This window comes from Bubalus bubalis, chromosome 6 (assembly GCF_019923935.1).
Source record: "Bubalus bubalis isolate 160015118507 breed Murrah chromosome 6, NDDB_SH_1, whole genome shotgun sequence".
Lineage (NCBI taxonomy): Eukaryota > Metazoa > Chordata > Mammalia > Artiodactyla > Bovidae > Bubalus > Bubalus bubalis.
This window is the reverse complement of record NC_059162.1, coordinates 26,618,384-26,639,316: the sequence shown is the minus strand read 5'-3', so window position 1 is coordinate 26,639,316 and position 20,933 is coordinate 26,618,384. Positions and strand designations below refer to the sequence as shown.

At 42.0% G+C, this 20,933-nt stretch overlaps 1 long non-coding RNA gene across 1 annotated transcript; it reads left to right on the top strand.

The window, feature by feature from the left end:
- Positions 1-479: 479 nt before the first annotated feature.
- LOC112585580 lies at positions 480-4,703 on the top strand. Its single transcript, XR_006551714.2, has 3 exons — positions 480-1,113; positions 1,582-1,662; positions 2,669-4,703. It is a non-coding gene; the product is annotated as an uncharacterized LOC112585580 (long non-coding RNA).
- The last annotated feature ends 16,230 nt before the right edge of the window (positions 4,704-20,933 follow it).

Here is a 20,933-nt window from a genome sequence, read left to right as displayed (position 1 = left end):
GCTGGACCGTCTTCATCTTTGTAACCTGAGTTCTTTGTGCATTCACTGGATAAATTAATATTTATTTGAGAAGTGCGTATTCAAACAAATGAGCAAGCAAACCTGAGGGAGTTCCCAGGTAGAAGTCTCCCGAACGCTCTCCTTGGCCCTGCCCAGTTCAACGTTTTCATCAGTGGCTGCATGCTATGAAAACCCGGTAAATGGTACTATGGAGGATATGTTTATCAAATTGCAAATGACAGAATGTGAGAGATTATTAATACCATATTTCACCAACTCTAAGTTGCACATCCTAACGTGTCTAAAATCGAATGTATCATACAGTCAGTTGCATGTCATAGTTTAATTGGCAATATTTCTTCTTTGTGGTAGTTTTTAAAAATAGTGCATCTTACAATTAAGAGTCTTATACTCCATGAAATGTGGTCTATTGGTTCATGTAATACAAATAAAAAATTATCAATAGGCTAAAACAAATAGGAGTGGCTTGAACAGGATGGAATTTTGTAGTGATAAACAAAATAGTCCTGCACTTTAGTTCAAAAAATCAATTGCACGAGTATAAGATGAAGACAGCTTGGCTTCAGTTCAGTTCCTGTCACAGCAGCGGGAGTAAGTTTGAGTAGACACTAACAAAGAGTCAATACCAGTGGCGCTCTGCAAAAAGCTAATGCAACTGTAAGCTGCGTTAATAGAAATATAGTTTTCCCAAACACGCAGTAATTTTCTTTGGTTAGATTGAATTTGAAGTGTTTTATTGCCAGATTTTAAGAGGCACATTAGCACACTGGAGTGTCTGTTTTTATTGAAATTATGCTTTGGAGTTAAGACTTCGATCTACATTGAGAGATAACTTTCTAAGAAACAGTTCAAGTAAGTGTATTATTGAATTTATCATAAGAAAATTGTTGGGTGTGTTTTTCAGGAAGACTCAGAAAATTTTCTTTCATTTCCAGATATAGGCATAGCAGTGTTTCCTATTTTGCTCTTAAGGACATTAAATTGTATAACCACCCATATTTTCCGTTTTGCTTTGGTTGTCAGCAAGTTTAAAAGGCAAATTTAGGAACTACACAGGGCTAACTTGAGAGAACCGAATGGCACATATCTTGGGTTGGTATTTCCTGCATTTATTTTCACTTCACTAATATCTCCATTGCTTTATAAACCTGCTGTTATCATTTATGGCTTGTAAACGTCAAGTCTCTTTTGGAATACATTGGTAATATGAATGAATAAACAAGAAAATAACTAAGTGGAAAATGGATGCATATTCAGAGGAGAGCAACTTGCAAGGCAAGTGATAAGGAAATCATTCCTGAGAGACAGGAGTGAAAAAATGGGAACTTTTTATAAAGCAAAAGACTTTTGGGGACAGGAGAGCAATCCTACCAATGTTTACAAATTGGAATACTCTTGTGTCAGAAAGCTATGGAATACATTCTATGCAACTCTAAGTAAAATCAGTGGAAGTTAGAGGGAGATATATCTATTTTTTTATATAGAAGAATAATTTGCTAAAAATAGGCCCAAAATTAGAACAGCTGCATTGTGAAGTAATGTGCTCCCTGTCTTTTGAAGTGCTCCGGTGGAGGCTGGAGGACCACCTGTCAAGGATGTGAAAGGTGGGATACCCAAAGAAGCCCCAAATACCACCTGCCGGTGAGTCAGCGTTTTGGCGCGATGCGGGGAGGGAAAGTCACCTGCCAAGGGACGGGTCTCAGCTGAGAACCTTGCCTTGTGGGCCAGGATTCAGGGAAGCCAGGGCCTGTGGGGAGAGAGGCCACCACCCAAGGAGGGTTGTGCCCCTGCCCCGTGGGGCTATTCTTCCCAGCACACTGAAAACAGCACAAAAGGAAATCTGGAGCACAAAGGTTAACACTGAGCCGCATGGGCCCCCGACTGGCCTTCCTGCTCCGCGCCGTCCTCTCTCACACGGTCTCAAGGGGGGCACAAGAATGTGGCACTCTTAGTTCCCCAGGGGTCTTTTCTCTTCCCTTCCCCGGTTCAAATTCCATTCTTCACTCCGATTGGCCCACAATTACCTCATTGTTCCTCACTTGTTAGAAAATCACATCCGCCCCCCGCCCCCTCCTCTCCCAATCCCTCTTACTCCAGAACTGCAGAGAGTCCTTCCCTGGCTGTGTCTTCTTCCCCTCAAGTTCACAGCTCCCCACTGTCCGCGACCTGCTGTCCCAGGGCTCCCAGCCCGCTCTGTCCTGACTTCATTAGCCATGCAGATTTATGCAGCTCTTCTCCCCGTCCCCCACAGCTTCCCTGCTAAGCTAATATTCAACGTTTCCCTTCTCCCCGCTTTGCTTTCAGCAGACTATACTCCAAACTGCCTCAGACCCTCTCTCCCAGCTTGGTGGGGGCAGCCAGGGTGGGAACAGAGCTGGCTAGCTGGCTAGCGGAGGGGACAGGAAAGCCCCCCGGCCAGCTGCTGAGAGATGGAACTGGGAGGAGGAGGGGAAGCAGTAGCGAGTGCCACCGGCAGAGGCTGGAAATAGACCCGGCTGCCTCCTAGGTTCGCAGGATTAGGACCCCCTTCCTCCTTCTCCATTCCTGCCATCACTCCAAAATAGCCAAACTGCAAATCTCACAACCCTGTGTGGTTTCTCCTGTCAAAGCCACTCAGCATGTTTATCTTGATGTGCTTTTTTGACAGACACAAAGAGGAGGGGGAGGAGCGCTGCCTGTCTGTCCTCCTCCCTAACCCACCTCCCAGGGCAGCCGGGCCCAGCCAGCAGGATCTGCGGCCTTGGGATGATTTACAGTCAGAGACCTCAAAAGGCTGGCCCCCAGCTAAGGCCATAAAATGGGTTTCCAGTGCTGTTTGATAGTTCATGGTGAAGGGTAGATGCTGCTTCCTGACCTGGGGCTTGTTCCTTCATTACAGAGCGCCCCTGGTTGCTGTTCTTCTCATAAGGTCCACAGAGGTCTGGAGTCCAGTCACAAATGGATCCTGTGCCCTGGGTCTTCACACACCCAGTCTTCATTCAACCAGGGCCTCACATGTCCAGGTCCTTGAATGCCTGAGTCCTTATGTGCCTGGCTGTTGGGCAGAAAGACAGAGGACAGGGTCACAGAGTACGCATGTAAAGCCCCAGTATCTCCTGTGTCATCAGGTTCTCCCCCAGTATCTCCCATGTCATCAAGTTCTCCCTCCACTGGGCCATTTGCAACACACTTTTGTTCCATCTTTAAAAAAGAAAAAGACACATGGAAAGATGCTCTATATTGTTAGCCATGAGGGAAATGCCAATCAAAGCCACGATGATACATAACTTCACACCTACTATTGATAGAATGGCTATAATCAAAAGAATGAATTAAAAAGTGTTGGGGAGGATGTGGAGAAATTGGAACCCTCCCACACTTCTGGTGGGAATGTAAAATGGTACAGCCACTTTGGAAGCAGTCTGGGAGTTCCAAAAAAAGCTAAATGAAAAGTTACTTCATGACCCAGAAATTCCACTTCTAGGCATACACCCAAGTAAAATGAAAATGAATGTCCACGCAAAAACCTATACATGGATTTCGTAGCAGCATCCTTCATAATAGCCAAAAGGTGGAAACAACTCAAATGTCCATCATCTGATGAATGGATAAATCAAATGTGATATATCCACACACGGAATATTATTTGGTAGTAAAAGAAATGAACTGCTGATACATGCTACAACATAGATGAACCTTGGAAACTATGCTAAGTGAAAGAAGCCAGCCACAGAAGGCCCCGTATTATATGATTCCACTTATAGCAATGTCCAAACAGACAAATCTATAGACATAAAGAAAATGAAGCTTAGTGGTTGCCAAGGGACGAAGGAGTTGGGAAAAATTGGGAGTGACTGCTAATAGGAATGGGGTTTCTCTTTTTGGGGTCATGAGAATATTCTATAATTGATGATGGTAATGATTGCACAAGTCTGTGAAAATACTAAAACCCACTGAATTTTGTACTTTATATGAGGGAATTGCATGATATGTTAATTATATCTCAATAAAGATATTATTTTTAAAGAAAAGAAAGAAAAAAGATCTTCTTTGAGCCCTCATTCCCCTTCATCTATTGCCTCATTCTTTGTTCTCCTTAAGACCAAAACTTTTTGAAAGCGTTGCCTTTACCTACCATCTCTACTTTCTCACCTTTTCCCATCATGTATCATCATCATCATTGTTATTGTTATGATTGTTGTTACAAAATCAGTGTTATTATTTTGGAGCCAGGGGTGCAAGGAGCTGAGTTATTCCTACTGCTCCGCCTGTGAGTATCATCCTCACTGCGGACAAGGCCCCTTTGTGCTTTATTTTGTTCTTTACCCTTCGTTACTGATCTCAACTCTCCTTTCCCTCTCCACCACATGCACACACAAATTTGTCTTGCTTGAGTACCTGAATTTGCATTATTTTTAAAGACAATTTTACTGTACAGTATTAAAAAACAGTACTGTACCATTCTCACTTAGAGACCATGAGCATGCTGATGAGAATGTAGTCCTGGAATCACATCTCTGCCACCTACTCACAAGGTGACTTTATGCAAGTTATGTAACCCTTAGTTTCTCCATACCATGTGTGTAAAAGGAGGACTTACTCAACAAAGATTCACAAATATTTACTGAGGGCCTGCATGTGCCAAGCACTGTTCCAAGTACAAAATCCTTGCCCTCATGAAGCTTATATCTATAATTGCTGTGAGGATGAAATAAATTAAATAATGAATTTAAATTAATAAACAATGATTCATAATTATCAATAATAAATAAAAATAATTCAATTATGTCCAACTCTTTGCACCCCTCTGGACTGTAGCCCACCAGATTCCTCTCTCCATGGGATTTTTCAGGCAAGAATGCTAGAGTGGGTTGCCATTTCCTCCTCCAGGTGATCATCCTGACTCAAGGATCGAACGGGAGTCTCCTGTATCTCCTTCATTGCAGGCAGATTCTTTACCCACTGAGCCCTCAGGGAAGCCCAAATAATGAATTTAAATTAATAAATTAAGCAATAGTTAATAAAGATTAATTAATAATTACAGTTTTTTAAATCATATTTTTAAATATCTGTGAACTATATGTATTGGGTTGGCCAAAAAGTTTGTGAAGATTTTTCTGTAACATCTTATGGAAAAATCTGAACAAAATTTTTGGCCAACGCAGTGTCTCCTTCCTGATAACTGCTAGTGGTGTTCCATGGTTTGCACCCCCACCTTATGTTGTATGAGACAACTCAGAGACAAGGTTATTTAGAAGAGAACAGCAGTTTACATGCAAAGAGGTGCGAAGGAGTCAGCATCCAGAAGAACTGGTTTTTCAAACAAAAACCACGAGGGGTATCTAAATGGAAAGGTTGTTGTGTAGTCTCCAAGTCATGTCCGACTCTTTGCGACTCCTCTGTCCATGGGCTTTCCCAGGCAAGAATACTGGAGTGGGTTGCCATGCCCTCCTCCTCCAGGGGATCTCCCTGATAGGGTACAGAGTTACCAATGTTACCAAGCTCTCATATATCAGTTCACAGTGGGAAAAGAGCATATGTTCTTTTTATATGATTTTCCTGTCCAATGAAGAAGGTGATCACCAGCCTTCAGCCATCAGCATGGCTAAAGTCAGTGTAGAATTGTCTCCTCTAGTTCTATTCTCCAAAATAAATAAAGGACAGATAAACCTGTCCTTTGCCATAGTTGTTGTTATCATTATACACCATATCTCAGTATTGCTAGAACAAGTAGATTAAAAAAAAAAATAGAAAGGGCTCAGAATATAAGAAAAAACAGTATCAGCCAAATATCAGTTTACTTCAGTGTACAAAACGCCCTGTCCCAAGATGGCAGGAAATGCACACACTCAAAACTGCATGAGGACAAAGGAGGAGTTTTGCTTCCATGATTGCTTCAGAGTTCTTACAAGGATAGTACCGTGATGTACAGTCTTGCACATGCCCCCATGGACCTATGCATGAGTTCGGTGCAAAATTACTCAGGAGTGGAAATGTTGAGACGTAGAGTAAAAGATGGCACCCCACTCCAGTACTCTTGGCCTGGAAAATCCTATGGACGGAGGAGCCTGGTAGGCTGAAGTCCATGGGGTCGCTAAGAGTCGGATACGACTGAGCAACTTCACTTTCACTTTTTACTTTCATGCATTGGAGAAGGAAATGGCAACCCACTCCAGTGTTCTTGCCTGGAGAATCCCAGGGACGGGGCGGCCTGGTGAGCTGCCGTCTATGGGGTCGCACAGAGTCAGACACGACTGAAGCGACTTAGCAGCAGCAGCAGCAGAGTAAAAGATACAGTAAGCAATATATTTAAATAGTACCCAAATATGGGTAAACTATCTAGTAATAAATTTAAAAGGAGCAATAGAGGTGGCAGGACAAATGTTGCTGTCTTTTAGTCGCTAAGTTGTGTCCAACTCCTTTGTGACCCCATGGACTGTCGCCCGTCAGGCTCCCCTGTCTATGGGATTTCCAAGGAAAGAATACTGGAGTGGGTTGCTATTTCCTTCTCTAGGGGATCTTTTCGGCCCAGGGATCGAATCCAAGTTTCCTGCAACGGCAGGCTGGTTCTTTACCACTGGGCTGCCAGGGAAGCCAGTGGACAAATATACCAGAATATATTACATAAAATTAAATGGAATAATTGCTCCAATTAAAACAAAGATTGTCAGATTTAATAAACTATTTTGATAGATTGCCTAAACCTAAGGCTATAGAAAGTGTAAATGTAAAAGATTAAAAAAAAAAAAAGTGCTATGTAAAAACTAACCAAAAAAAAAAAAAAAAAGGTTAGTGTTACTATGTTAAAATTACACAAAGTGAATGTTAAGGCAAAAAGCGTTACTAGCAGCAAAGAGATAACTCTTTATAATGATAAAAAGAGTCAATCCACCAGGAAGATATAAATTTTTAAGTCTATATACAGCTACAAAATAGCCTCAAAATGTATAAAGTAAAAATTGACAAATGTAAGAAAAAAAATAAACATATAATGATAGTTGGAGATTTTAATATATCTTATCTCAGTATTGATAGAACAAGCAGATTTTAAAAAAATAGAAAGGGCTCAATATATGAAAAAACAGTATCAGCAAAACTGACCTAATTAACATATATAGAGCATAGCACACATCTGCAGATATACATTCTTTTTAATTGCACATAAAACATTTAAGAAAAACTGACCATATGTTTGGCCATAAGACAAGTCTCAACAAGTTTTGATGAACTGAAATCTTGCAAAAATTGTTCTCTAGTCAAAACAATTTAACTAAGTCAATAACAAAAATATAGCTAGAAAAACTCCCCCAAATGTTTAAAAATAAAGCAATTTGATTCTAAATAACCTGCAGATAAAAGATTAAATCACACTGAAAAATATAAAATAGTTAGAACTAAGATGAAGTTGAATGGTTCTATGAAGACCTACAAGATCTTCTAAAACTAACACCGGAAAAAGATGTCCTTTTCATCATAGGGAACTGGAATGCAAAAGTAGGAAGTCAAGAGATACCTAGAATAACAGGCAAGTTTGTCCTCAGCGTGCAAAATAAAGCAGGACAAAAGCTAACAGAGTTTTGTCAACAGAATACACTGGTCATAGCCCAACACAAGAGACGACTAACGACTAACAACTAATGACTCCTCTAACAACACAAGCAACAACTCTACACACGAATGTCACCAAATCAGTTCAATTCAGTTTAGTTGCTCAGTCATGTCCGACTCTTTGTGACCCCAGGGACTGCAGCATGCTGGGCTTCCCTGTCCATCATCAACTCCCAGAGCTTGCTCAAACTCATGTCCATTGAGTCGGTGATGCCATCCAACCATCTCATCCTCTGTTGTCCCCTTCTCCTCCTGCCTTCAATCTCTCCCAGCATCAGAGTCTTTTCCAGTGAGTCAGCTCTTCACATCAGGTAGCCAAAGTGTTGGAGCTTCAGCTTCAGCATCAGTCCTTCCAATGAATATTTAGCACTGATTTCCTTTAGAATTGACTGATTGGATCTCCTTGCAGTCCAAGGGACTCTCAAGAATCCACAGTTCAAAAGCATCAATTCTACAACACTCAGCCTTCTTTATGGTCCAACTCTCACATCCATACATGACTACTGGAAAAACCATAGCTTTGACTATACGGACCTTTGTTGGCAAAGTAATGTCTCTGCTTCTTAATACACTGTCTAGGTTTGTCATAGCTTTCCTTCCAAGGAGCAAGCATCTTTTAATTTCATGGCTGCAGTCACCATCTGCAGTGATTTTGGAGCCCAAGAAAATTAAGTCTGTTATTGTTTCCATCATTTCCCCGTCTATTTGCCATGAAGTGATGGGGCTGGATGCCGTGATGTTAGTTTTTTGAACCTTGAGTTTTAAGCCAGATGAGTTTTAAGATGGTCAATACCGAAATAAAGAATACTATACATCAAAATTTGTAGGGTAATTCTTAGAAGGACATTTTCAATTCTTAATGCATATACAGAAAAGAGGGAAGGCCAATATTCAGCCCAAGAAAGTAGAAAAAGATCAGCCAATTGAACTCAAGGAAAGTAAAACAAGTAAAATAATAAAGACCAGAAATCTATGGAATGTAGAACAAATATACAATGGAAATGGCCAATAAAATAAAAGGTCAGTCCTTTGAAAAGATTAATAATATTGTTAGATCACTGGCAAGATTGATTGTAAGAGAGAGAGAGGAGATACAAATAAACAATATCAGGAATAGAAAAGGAACATCACCTGTAGGGAGGGAATCGGGAAGAAATACTCTGACTTCACTCTCCTCTTTTTTCTGAATTCCTGTGAGAGAATCGAAAATAAATTAAATTATTAGGCAATAAGAAATCATAAATAACTTTTTGCCAATAAATTTGAAATTTTTAGTGAAATAAACTCCTAGAATAATATAATCTACCAAAAGAAAGAAAACTTCTAAATCACAAATTATTACAAAAATTGAATCCATAATTGAAAATCTCTCAAAGAAAATTCCAGGCTCAGATGACTTCCCCAGCAAATGACTTTACCAGCCACTTAAGGTGGGAAAATGTCAATATTATATAAATCCAGAGAACAGAAAACCAGGGAACATTCCCCAATTCATTTTGTGGGGCCCACATAATCTGGGTCCTAAAGTTGTTCAGGTGGGAGTTCATAACAAGGAAGAAAAATGTTAAGCTGATCCCACTTATGAACACAGATGTAAAAATCCCAAACAAAAAATTATTATAGCAAACTAAATCCAGCAATATATAAAAAGGATATCACATCATAATCAAGTTGGGTTTATTCAAGAATGAAAATTGGGTTAGCACTCAAACATTAATAAATGTAATTAAGAGAGAAAACAGGAAAAATCATATGATTATCTCATTTAATTAAATTCAACATATGTTTGTAGTTTTTTTTTTTAAGCTCCTAGCAAACTAGGAATTAGCTGTAATTCCTTCAATGTAAAAAATATTTTAGAAATTAACTACAGTGCAACTAGAATGAGAATGCTTGCTATCTTAACTTATTTATAGCACTGTACCTGAAAGCCTAGCAAGTATAACATAGCAATGAAAAAAATGAAAAGAATTGGAAAAGGAATTAAACTGCTATTATTCACAAGTGACACACTTGTATACAGAGAATTTTTTTAAATTTAATATAAATTACTAGAATTTTTAGGGAAAATTAGCAAGATTGCTAACAAAAAACAATCTTTTGCTTATCTATATTTTAGCAGCAGAATTAGAATATGAAATTTTAAAAAAATAACAAAAAATATAAAAACTTTCTAGTTATAAATCTAAGAATGACATGTAAGATTTACATAGGAAAAGCTATAAACATTTTTAAGAAAAATTAAATGCTTAAATAAATGGTGATGGACAGGGAGGCCTGGTGTGCTATGGTTCATGGAGTCGTAAAGAGTCAGACACAACTGAGCGACTGAACTGAACTGAAATGGAGTGGGGTATACAATATTGATGAATAGGAAGACTTGATGCTGTAAAAATGTATATTTTCCCGAAATGGATCTCTGAATTCAATTCAATCTCAGTGAAAATTCCAAGGTGATGTTGGGAATTTCTGGTGGAATTTGACAGACTCATTCTAGAATTTATATGGGAATGCAATGGCCCAAGGATAACTCACACTCTCTTGAAGAAGAAAGGGTAGAGATTCGCTCTGCTTGAAATCAAGACTTACTGTGACGCTACAGCAGGCAATGCATTGTGGTATTGCTGCAGTGATAGGGAAGAGAAGCCAGGAGCAGACTCACATGTATACGGAAATTTGCTATGACAAAGGTGGAAACTCCAGGTACGTCAATTCCGCGTCTAAATGCAACATAGAAATAATCTAGAAATTTATAAAGAAGAATATCTTCATGACCTCAAGTTGCGTGCCTTCGTGAGTGCTAAGTCACTTCAATCATTCCGACTCTTTGCGACCCCATGGACTGTGGCCCATCAGCCTCCTCTGTCCATGGAATTCTCCAGGCAAGAATATTAGAGTGGGTTGCCATGTCCTCCTCCAGGAGATCTTCCTCACCTGGGGATTCAACCTTTGTCTTCTGTGTCTCCTGCATTGCAGGTGGATTATTTACAAATGAGCCACCAGGGAAGCTCAAGTAAATATTTTTAAGTTAGAACACAGAGAGAAATAACCACGAAGATTTTGATAAATGAGACTACACTAAAATTAAGAATTTCTGTTTATTGAAAGACACCATTAGGGGACTTCCCTGGTGGCCCAGTGGTTAAAACTCCATGCTCCCATTGTAGAGGGCATGAGTTCTATCCCTGGTTGGGAAACTAAGATGTTGCATGCCACACAGTGTGGCAAAAAAACAAAACAAACAAGCAAAAACTCATGCTACTGAATAGATTTCATGAAATTCTTCAAAAAAAAAAAAAAAGACCCCATTAAAAGGGCGAAAAAGAGTCACGTAGTGACGTGATATTGTGATTTTATAAGAAATATTTATATATATATATATATATATATATTTTTTTTTTTTTTTTTTTTTTCTTCATCCCACTTCTGGCACAGAGCTCCTAAAACCCTTAGAATTTCCTAAGGGATAAGAACAACAATGGTGTCTTTTGTTATGATGATACGGGAGTTTCTGGAAAGCACCTAAGTATGAGGCTGGAGCCACCATGAGATTTGAGGGTTGGAACTTTCAGTCCAAACCCCTGACCTCCTGAGAAGGGAGAAAAGCTAGCGGTTCAATCAGTTGCCAATGGCTAATGGTTTAATCAATTATGCCTATGTAATGAAGCCTCCATAAAAACCCAAGAGAATGGGGTTTGAATAGCTTGAGGGGTTGGAGGTAAGCACATGGAAATTCGCAGAGTGGAGCAACCAGAGAGGACAGGAAAGCTTTTTCCCCATACCTTGCTCTATGTATCTCTTCCATTTGGCTGTTTCTGAGCTGTTCCTTTAACAATTACTGGTAATAAAGTAAGCACAATGTTTCCTGAGCTCTGTAAGCCATTCTGGCAAATTAATTGAACACAGGAAGGCAATTGTGGAAAGCTCTGATTTATAGCCAGTTCGTCAGACATACAGGTAATAAGCTGGGCTTGAGACTGGCATCTGAACTGGAGTTTTATGGGACTGAGCCTGGAACCTGTGGAATCTGATGCTATCGCCAGTTAGACAGTGTCAGTATTGAGTTGAATTATGATACCCAGCTGGTGTTGGGGGACTGCTTGATGGAATTGAAACATACAGACACATACACATAGGCCTGGGTATAGAATCGTTTACAGTGGTAAAAGATATCTGCAAGATAAGTAACTGACAAAGGGCATAAATTCAGAATATTTAAATGTCTACAAATCAACAAGAAGAAAGTGGTAGGAAAAAGTACCAAAATCTTGAATAAGCACTCCCACCTCCATACACACACACAAAAGAAACTCAAATGGCTAAAACCATATGAAAAAGATGTTTGTACCAGATTAGATGTCCTCTATTTGCTCCTCCACATTCATCAAATACCCATCCGTATGAGGAGTCCCCTAAGAGTTCAGAAAAAGGATGAGAGTGAGGACAAAGTATTTATCCCTTGCTTTCCTCCCTGAGAGCAATTGCCTGGACCAGCTATATTCTTCAAAGGGCAGTGCTTCTTTGAAGGTGGCCTGCTCAATGGAACTCTGTCTCTACCTTTTCGACCTAAGGCAGAGTCGGACAGGACTGAAGCGACTTAGCAGCAGCAGCAGCAGCAGATTGTAACAGATTCACAGCTGCTAGCCTTGAGCTTCTGTATTATACACCTAGATTAAAGTACTCTATACACACACATACAAACACACACAATCATCCTAAGTCAAGTATAGAGTATGCCATCTTCTTCCTGTTGGGGATGTTTTACACATTGCTCAATTTCATTGGTTACAAAGTGAATTGCAAATTAAAGCAATGACAAAATACCGCTTCATACCCACCAGAATATCTAAAGTAAGAAGACTGACAAAACCAAGTGCTGATAACAGTGTGGAAAATCAAGGACTTTCTTATAGAATTTGTAAAGTTTAAGTTGGTATAATCATTTTGGAAAACAGATTGATTTTGTCTAACAAAGTTGAACACAAACCCAGCAATTTAATTCTTAAAGACATATCCTAGAGCATAGTTTTCAAACTCCACTCTGCCATTAGCACATCTGGGAAGGTTTGTTAAAACTGATTACTGGAGCCCTCTCCCAACATTTTTTATTTAATAGGTCTGGAGGGGAAGTCAAGATTGTGCATTCCTAACAAGTTCCCAAGTGATCTGATGCTGAGACCATACTTTGAGAACAACTTCTCTAGAAAACTTCTTGCATGTGCGCAACAGAAAACATGAACAAGAAATTCCATTGCACCTAAGATTTAATAACAACAACAACAACAACAACAAAAAACGGAAATAACCCAAATGCCCGTCAACTGTGCATGCTAAGTCACTTTAGTTGTGTCCAACTTTTTGCAACCCTGTGAACTGTAGCCCACCAGGCTCCTTTGTCTGTGGGACGCTCCTCTGTCCATGGAATTCTCCAAGCAAGAATACTGGAATGGGTTGCCATGCCCTACTCCAGGGGATCTTCCCGACCCAGGGATCAAATCTGCATCTGTTATGTCTCCTGCATTGGCAGGCGGGTTCTTTACCATTAGCACCACCTGGGAAGCCCCTCCCTTCAACTGTAAATTGGACAAATAAACTGTGGTATTGTCATCAGCAAAGCCCGTTAGCAATTCCTGGGAAATAAAAATAGAATCTTGGTAATAAAGTCTAACATTTTTTGTTCTCTTTTCCTTTTCACTTGCTCCTAGGGTTCCACATGCATAGGCTCTATACTGAGCACTTCAGACTGTTTCTAATGCTAAATGGCCACACCCAGTATTTCAGCCAAGTGGACCATGTGCAGAGATGCTGTAACTGGCACTGTGACCTGGAGCACCATGAACAGTACAGCTGCAACTGATGTACAAGAACTCCACACCCCACACGACTGGCAAGAACCCTAGAAAGCTGCCCTGCCCATGGCCTAGCAGGTAGAGCATGTACTCTAGAGTGTGAACTCACACCTTTCCATTTTTTGATCAAAAATGAAACTTTCCTTTGCTTTTGAAATGAACTCAGCCTCATTGACTCAAATGACACTGGGCAGGAGGACCCTTGTTGGGGCCCAACTCAGAAGTGTCAGTAACAAATTTTGGCAACCCAGATAAGATGGACCATGGCCTTTAACTCATACCTTTCCACCAGGCTATGGGCTCACTCTGGCTCTAGTTGAAGGACAGCAAAGGCTTTGGGAAGTTCACATGGTGATGACTGACTTTGGTCTTTAAGTACACTCTGACAGGGTAGAACAGTAGTAGCTTTTGATCAAATTCAGAGCAGCTCTAACCAGTAACCTGATACCCAGGTGTGGCGCATACACAGCGTAGCCTCCAGAGTAACCTGGACTGCACCCCCTTGAGAGGATCATACTGTGGCATTACAGGGGACGGAAGACTGAAACTCACATGTATCTGTCCACTACCTCTGGCTGGTCTTCCCTCAGTTCCGGATGCCCAGGGACAGTGGGGACCTGTGGATGAGTGGGAGCCATGTCAGTCTTGTCTGCTTTCTCCAGTGGTACAGCCCTCTTGACGCCTGTTCAAGGCAGTAGCAGCTGCACCAGGGCTTTTTGCCTCCTTGATGATGCCCAAGGGTCAATAGTAGCATTCTCCATTGTTACTTTTGTTTTGGTGAAGAAAAGTGGCCAGCCCCATGAACCAAGAGGTGAGATCAGGAAAAGGCCCAGGTAATGAAGATTCCCTGACAAATCAGACTGAGGAAACGATCTGAAATCAGGAAAAGGCACTGGGGACTCCCAAGTGAAAAAGGGTCCCAGGGTAGGTTGAAACCAGTGACTTGACCTCTTTGGGTCAACAACTGTTTCTCACAAGAACAGGAACCCCATTATTGGTCAGCCCTGTGAGCTGCTGGCAAAAACAGGAAACAGTCACCCCCTGACCTCCCCTTCCCCCTCTGTTTGTGAAGCAAACCTTGGGTGATTCTTTATCAGCTGAGATTCTAGGGTAGAGAATTTCCTGGTATAAGCACAGAATACCAGTTGCCATAGTGATCTGGTACCTAAAATACTCGGTAGGAATTCCCTGTGCTTTTAGCTCTCACCCAGGTGAAAGTCTGAAAACTCCTCTTTTTCTGCTCACCCGTTCCTGCTCCCCCTCAGGCAGCTGTACCAGTCTCTAGCAGACCCAGTTGGTTAGGAGCTAGCATGACGGTTGCTCTGGCTGGGCAGTGGTCTCGTGTATCATCAGTGGGCTATTCTGACTAAGAAGGGACTGACTATTTCAAGCATGGGCCATTACACATTCAAGGCAGACCCTCAGTTATACCAGAGTCCATGCATTTGGACACCTCCCATTTTGGCCTCAAAATTCTCCAAGCCAGGCTTCAGCAATACATGAACTGTGAACTTCCTGATGTTCAAGATGGTTTTAGAAAAGGCAGAGGAACCAGAGATCAAATTGCCAACATCCACTGGATCATTGAAAAAGCAATGAGTTTCAGAAAAACATCTATTTCTGCTTTATTGACTATGCCAAAGCCTTTGACTGTGTGGATCATAATAAACTGTGGAAAATTCTGAAGGAGATAGGAATACCAGACCACCTGACCTGCCTCTTGAGAAATCTGTATGTAGGTCAAGAAGCAACAGTTAGAACTGGACATGGAACAACAGACTGGTTCCAAATAGGAAAAGGAGTACATCAAGGCTGTATATTGTCACCCTGCTTATTTAACTTATATGCAGAGTACATCATGAGAAACGCTGGGCTGGAGTAAGCACAAGCTGAAATCAAGATTGCCAGGAGAAATATCAATAAGCTCAGATATGCGGATGACACCACCTTTATGGCAAAAAGTGAAGAACTAAAGGGCCTCTTGATGAAAGTGAAAGAGGAGATCCGTGAAAAAGTTGGCTTAAAGCTCAACATTCAGAAAACTAAGATCATGGCATCTGGTCCCATCACTTCATGGGGAAATAGATGGGGAAACAGTGGAAACGGTGTCAGACTTTATTTTTTTGGGCTCCAAAATCACTGCAGATGGTGATTGCAGCCATGAAATTAAAAGACACTTACTCCTTGGAAGAAAAGTTATGACCAACCTAGACAGTATATTAAAAAGCAGAGACGTTACTTTGTCCACAAAGGTCCATCTAGTCAAGGCTATGGTTTTTCCAGTAGTCATGTTTGGATGTGAGAGTTGGTCTATAAAGAAAGCTGAGCACCGAAGAATTGATGCTTTTGAACTGTGGTGTTGGAGAAGACTCTTGAGAGTCCCTTGGACTGCAAGAAGATCCAACCAGTCCATCCTAAAGCAGATCAGTCCTGGGTGTTCATTGGAAGGACTGATGTTGAAGCTGAAGCCCCAATACTTTGGCCACCTGATGTGAAGAGCTGACTCATTTGAAAAGACCCTGATGCTGGGAGGGATTGAGGGCAGGAGAAGAAGGGGACGACAAAGGATGAGATGGTTGGATGGCATCACTGACTCAATGGACATGGTTTTGAGTACACTCCGGCAGTTGGTGATGGACAGGGAGGCCTGGCATGCTGCAGTTCATGGGGTTGCAAAGAGTCAGACACGACTGAGCGACTGAACTGAACTATTTCGGCCTTCTGAGGAATTCTTTAATAGCTTGGTGCTGGAAATTTCTCAAACTGGAGATCTTATTTGAGTCAAATCTTGTGACTGGTGTCCTGTTAGGCCAAGGGCACAAGATGATAATGTTAATGGCTGAGGACAAAGCTCTCCAGACAGAGCAGATTGACCACTCTGGAGTAAATCCTGAGGTTTGGGCCCAGGGAAATGTGGGACAAGCTATAAGGGCCAGTCCTGTGATAGTCCATCTACAACCTCCGACATATATGGCCCAAGAAAAAATAATACCTTCTCTGTTGGGAGGCCTGATTGAGCATTGCCCTATTATACAGAACCTCGTTGGTCAGGGCCTTATTAGACCATGCCAATCATCCTGTCATGCCCCCATTTTACCCATAAAGAAACCCAACATGGAATACCAGATGGTACAGGGCTGCAAGTCAGTCAATGAAACCACTGAGGATATATATTCAGTAGTCTCTAATCCCTACACTTCTCTGGCCACTCTACCCTGGACCTGCTATTCTGTATTAAATTTAAAAGATGTCTTGTTCTGTATTCCATTAGCCCCAGAGTCATGAAAGTTTTTTGCTTTTGAGCGGCAGAAGCCAAACGAGAAACAAAAACAATACTGGTGGACAATCCTGCCCCAAGTGTTAAAAAGATCCCCCTGCGTCTTTAGGAAAATTTTACCTAAAGGGCGTGAGAGATCTACATCTGGAGGAGAGAACCCTCCTCCAGTATGAGAAAGATATTCTGATCACTAGCCCTACTATGGAGGCCTCTGATAAAAACATTAACCACTCTGAACCACCTAACTGATAAAGGATAAAAGGTGTCCAAGAAAAAGGCTCAAATACCACAAACTAGGGTGACCTTCCCAGGCTTTATTCTCATAGAAGGTCAGAGAGGCCTATCCCAGGAAAGGAAAGAAGGTATTTGAAGCCTCACCTCTCCTAAAACTAGAAGACGGCTTAGGGGACTCCTGGGAATCCCAAGTTTTGCCCCATCTGGATCTTTAACTATGGTCTCATAGCAAGGTTTCTATATGAAAATTTTAAAGGAAAAGATTATGATCCTTTTGAATGGAATTCAGAATGTGGAGGGGCCTTTCAAGAATTGAGAGAGAAATTACTTCAGGCCCCTGCCCTGGCCCTCCCAGATTTAGCTAAACCCTTTGACCTTTATATTCAGGAGAGAAGGGGACTTGCCTTTGAGGGTATTAGCTTTAAAACTGGAAGCAACTTAGATGTTCATCAGCAGATGAATGGATAAGAAAGCTGTGGTACATATACACAATGGAGTATTACTCAGCCATTAAAAAGAATACATTTGAATCAGTTCTAATGAGGTGGATGAAACTGGAGCCTATTATACAGAGTGAAGTAAGCCAGAAAGAAAAACACCAATACAGTATACTAACACATATATATGGAATTTAGAAAGATGATAACGATAACCCTGTATGTGAGGCAGCAAAAGAGACACAGATGTATAGAACAGTCTTTTGGACTCTGTGGGAGAGGGAGGGGGGGATGATTTGGGAGAATGGCATTGAAGCATGTATAATATCATATGTGAAACGAATCACCAGCCCAGGTTCGATGCAGGATACAGGATGTTTGGGGCTGATGCACTGGGATGACCCAGAGGGATGGTATGGGGAGGGAGGTGGGAGGGGGGTTCAGGATGGGGAACACGTGTACACCCATGGCAGATTCATGTTGATATATGGCAAAACCAATACAATATTGTAAAGTAATTAGCCTCCAATTAAAATAAATATTAAAAAAAAAAAAAAACTGGAACCCCTCACTCGGGTGGTTTCTTATTTCTCTAAACAGAGGGATGGCCTCCTATGGGTAGTAGCTGCTACTGTGTGAGTGCGTGCTCAGTCGCTCAATCACATCAGACTCTTTGCCACCCCATGGACTGTAGCTTGCCAGGCTCCTCTGTCCCTGGAATTTTCCAGGCAAGACTACTGGAGCAGGTTGCCATTTCCTACTTCAGGAGATCTTCCCGACCCAGGGCTTGATCCCACGTCTCCTGCATCTCCTGCACTGGTAGGTGGATTGTTTACCACTCCACCACCTGGCAAGCCCAGTGGCAGCTACTACAGCCCTGCTAAAGGGGCTGAAAAGTCAGCGTTTGGTCAGCGCATCTCTGTGGGGACTCCACACCGGGTTTAGGCTTTACTAAGTTCAAAGAGAACAGAATGGCTACCCCTTGGGAAGTTGATTCAAGTTCAGTTTATGCTTTTAGACAGCCCAGTGGCTACTACAAAAACCTGTCACTCACTAAATCCTGCCACCCTGCTGCCCACAGAAACAGGGGCCCCAAAGCACAGTGGTGTAGAAAACAATAGACATGATCTCTTCCAGTCACCCTGAACTAGGAAGTGAGCCTCTCCCAAATGCCAAAGAGGAATGGTTCTCAGGTGGGAGTAGTTTTATGAAAGAGGGAAAAAGGCTAGCAGGATCCATAGGGACCTTTGAGACCCAAGTTGTAGAAGCAAGAAACCTACCTCCAGGAACTTCTGCCCAAAAAGCAGAGCTGATAGCCCTCACCTGAGCTTTACAGCTCAGCACTGGGAAGATCTTACATGTTTACAGAGTCCCCGTATGAATACACCATCCTAAATGCACACAGGTCTATTTGGAGGGAAAGAGTTATGCTATTTCAGAGAATAAACAGGTGAAACATGGCTTAAGCATATTGCAGCTCTTAGAAGCAGTACAGCTTCCCCAAAAAGTGGCAATGATTCACTGTAGGGGTCACCTAAAGGGGGATGCAGAGGTGATGAAGAAAAACAATAAGGCAAACACAGCTGCCAAAAGGGCAGCCCTAGAACCAGTGACGTGGCAACAACCCCTCATACCTCAGACGCCAGATCCATCCAATTACTCCCCAACATACACAAAAGGAAGAGTCTAACTAGACAGAGTCTGAAAATGGGGCTTCAGTGGAGATCCAGGAGCCCATGGGTGGCTGGTTAATGAATGTAGGCGATACTTCTTTCCCCAAACTGCACCTTGTCAAGTCATCAGGGAGGCTCATCAAGCTACTTACTATTGGAGGGATGCCCTGAATAATTGATTAATTGAGGTCTTGGTAACTCTTGGCTTGAAAAGTAGAATCAGTCAGATAGTTGAGACATGCCCCATCTGCATAGTAAACAACTCCAACACCAGCTCCCCGCAAGCCCCAGAGGTTCCCAGGTAAGGCCCATTCAGACCAGAGGAACATACCCTGGGGAAGATTGACAGACTGATTTCTCTGCATGCTGAGAGTACCGGTCAATGTCAGGTATCTCTTGGTGCTCTTGCTGTCGTCCAATTGCTAAGTCATATTTGACTCTTTGCAACCCCATGGACTGCAGCATGCCAGGCTTCCCATCCTTCACCTTCTCCTGGAGTTTGCTCAAACTCATCTCCATTGACTTGGTGATGCCATCCAACCATTTCATCCTTTGTCATCCCCTTTCTCCTCCTTTCTTCAATCTTTCCCAGCATCAGGGTCTTTTCTAATGAATTGGCTTGGTGCTGGTACACAAATTTTCTGGATAGACAGAAATTCCCTGCTAGAACTGAACCCACAGCTGAAGTGGCTATGGCATTACTAAAAGAAATAATCCCCAGGTTTGGGCTCCCAGGATTCCTACAAAGCAATAATGGTCCAGTGTACACTCTGCTATATTTAAATGGATAACCAACAAGGTCCTACCGTATAGCACAGGGAACTCTGCTCAATATTATGTGGCAGCCTGGATGGGAGGGGAGTTTGGGGGAGAACAGATACATGCATATGCATGGCTGAGTCCTTTGGCTGCTCACCTGTAACTATCACAGCATTGTTTGTTAATCAGCTATACCCAAATACAAAATAAAAGCTTTAAAAAAATTATGTTTCAGTATTTGTATCTCAAGTGATGAAGACGTAATGAATGCCCTGGGTATAAAATGGACCTTGCACTTAGCCTGGAGATCCCAATCACTTCAGAAAGCAGAGAAATGCAGGCAGATCTTAAACCAGGCTTTAGCCAAGCTATGTCAGGAAACTCAAGAAAATTGGATTAAATTGCTTCTGATTGCCCGTCTCCGCATCCGGTTAGCCCCAAGGGATAAGTCAATGTTAAGAGCACTTGAACTCTTATATGGTAGACCCACTCCCCAATCCCAAGAGAAGGGACTCTTTAGCCCTCCTGAAATGGAACAAATCATGTATGCCCTCCAGGGAAGAGAAAATGTGAAAATTCTCACTGCATATAATAACCAGGTGCTATCTGCACCCACTGACCTGGCCCTGTACCCCTGCCAGCCAGGAAACGGGTAGACCTAAAAACCTGGAAAACTGGTAGCATCAATAAGATCAGCTCACCCCTGCCTGGAAAAAAGCCCACTTGGTGGTCCTAACCATCCTCTCTGCCCTGAAGTTGCAGGGCTCACTCTGAGCACATCATGCTCAAGTGGAGAGGGCCCTGAGCCCCAGCCTCCACACAGACAACCTGGAGCATCAGACCCCTTGACTATTCATGTGAACCTCTCTCCAAACGGAAGCTTCTCTTCATAAAAACCACAAAGTGTGACCAGGGAGATTCAGGCCACGGCAGTGATCCCTCTACACCAAGGCACACTTGTGCCTTCAGGCAAAAGACTTATAGGCCTTTTTTTTTTTTTTTTTTCTTTTATCTCCAAAAGGTTAGATAAATGGTGGTTGCTCAGGGATACAAACAGGGCTGAGGTCTGGTGACCATCAAATACATCTGAAGGCAG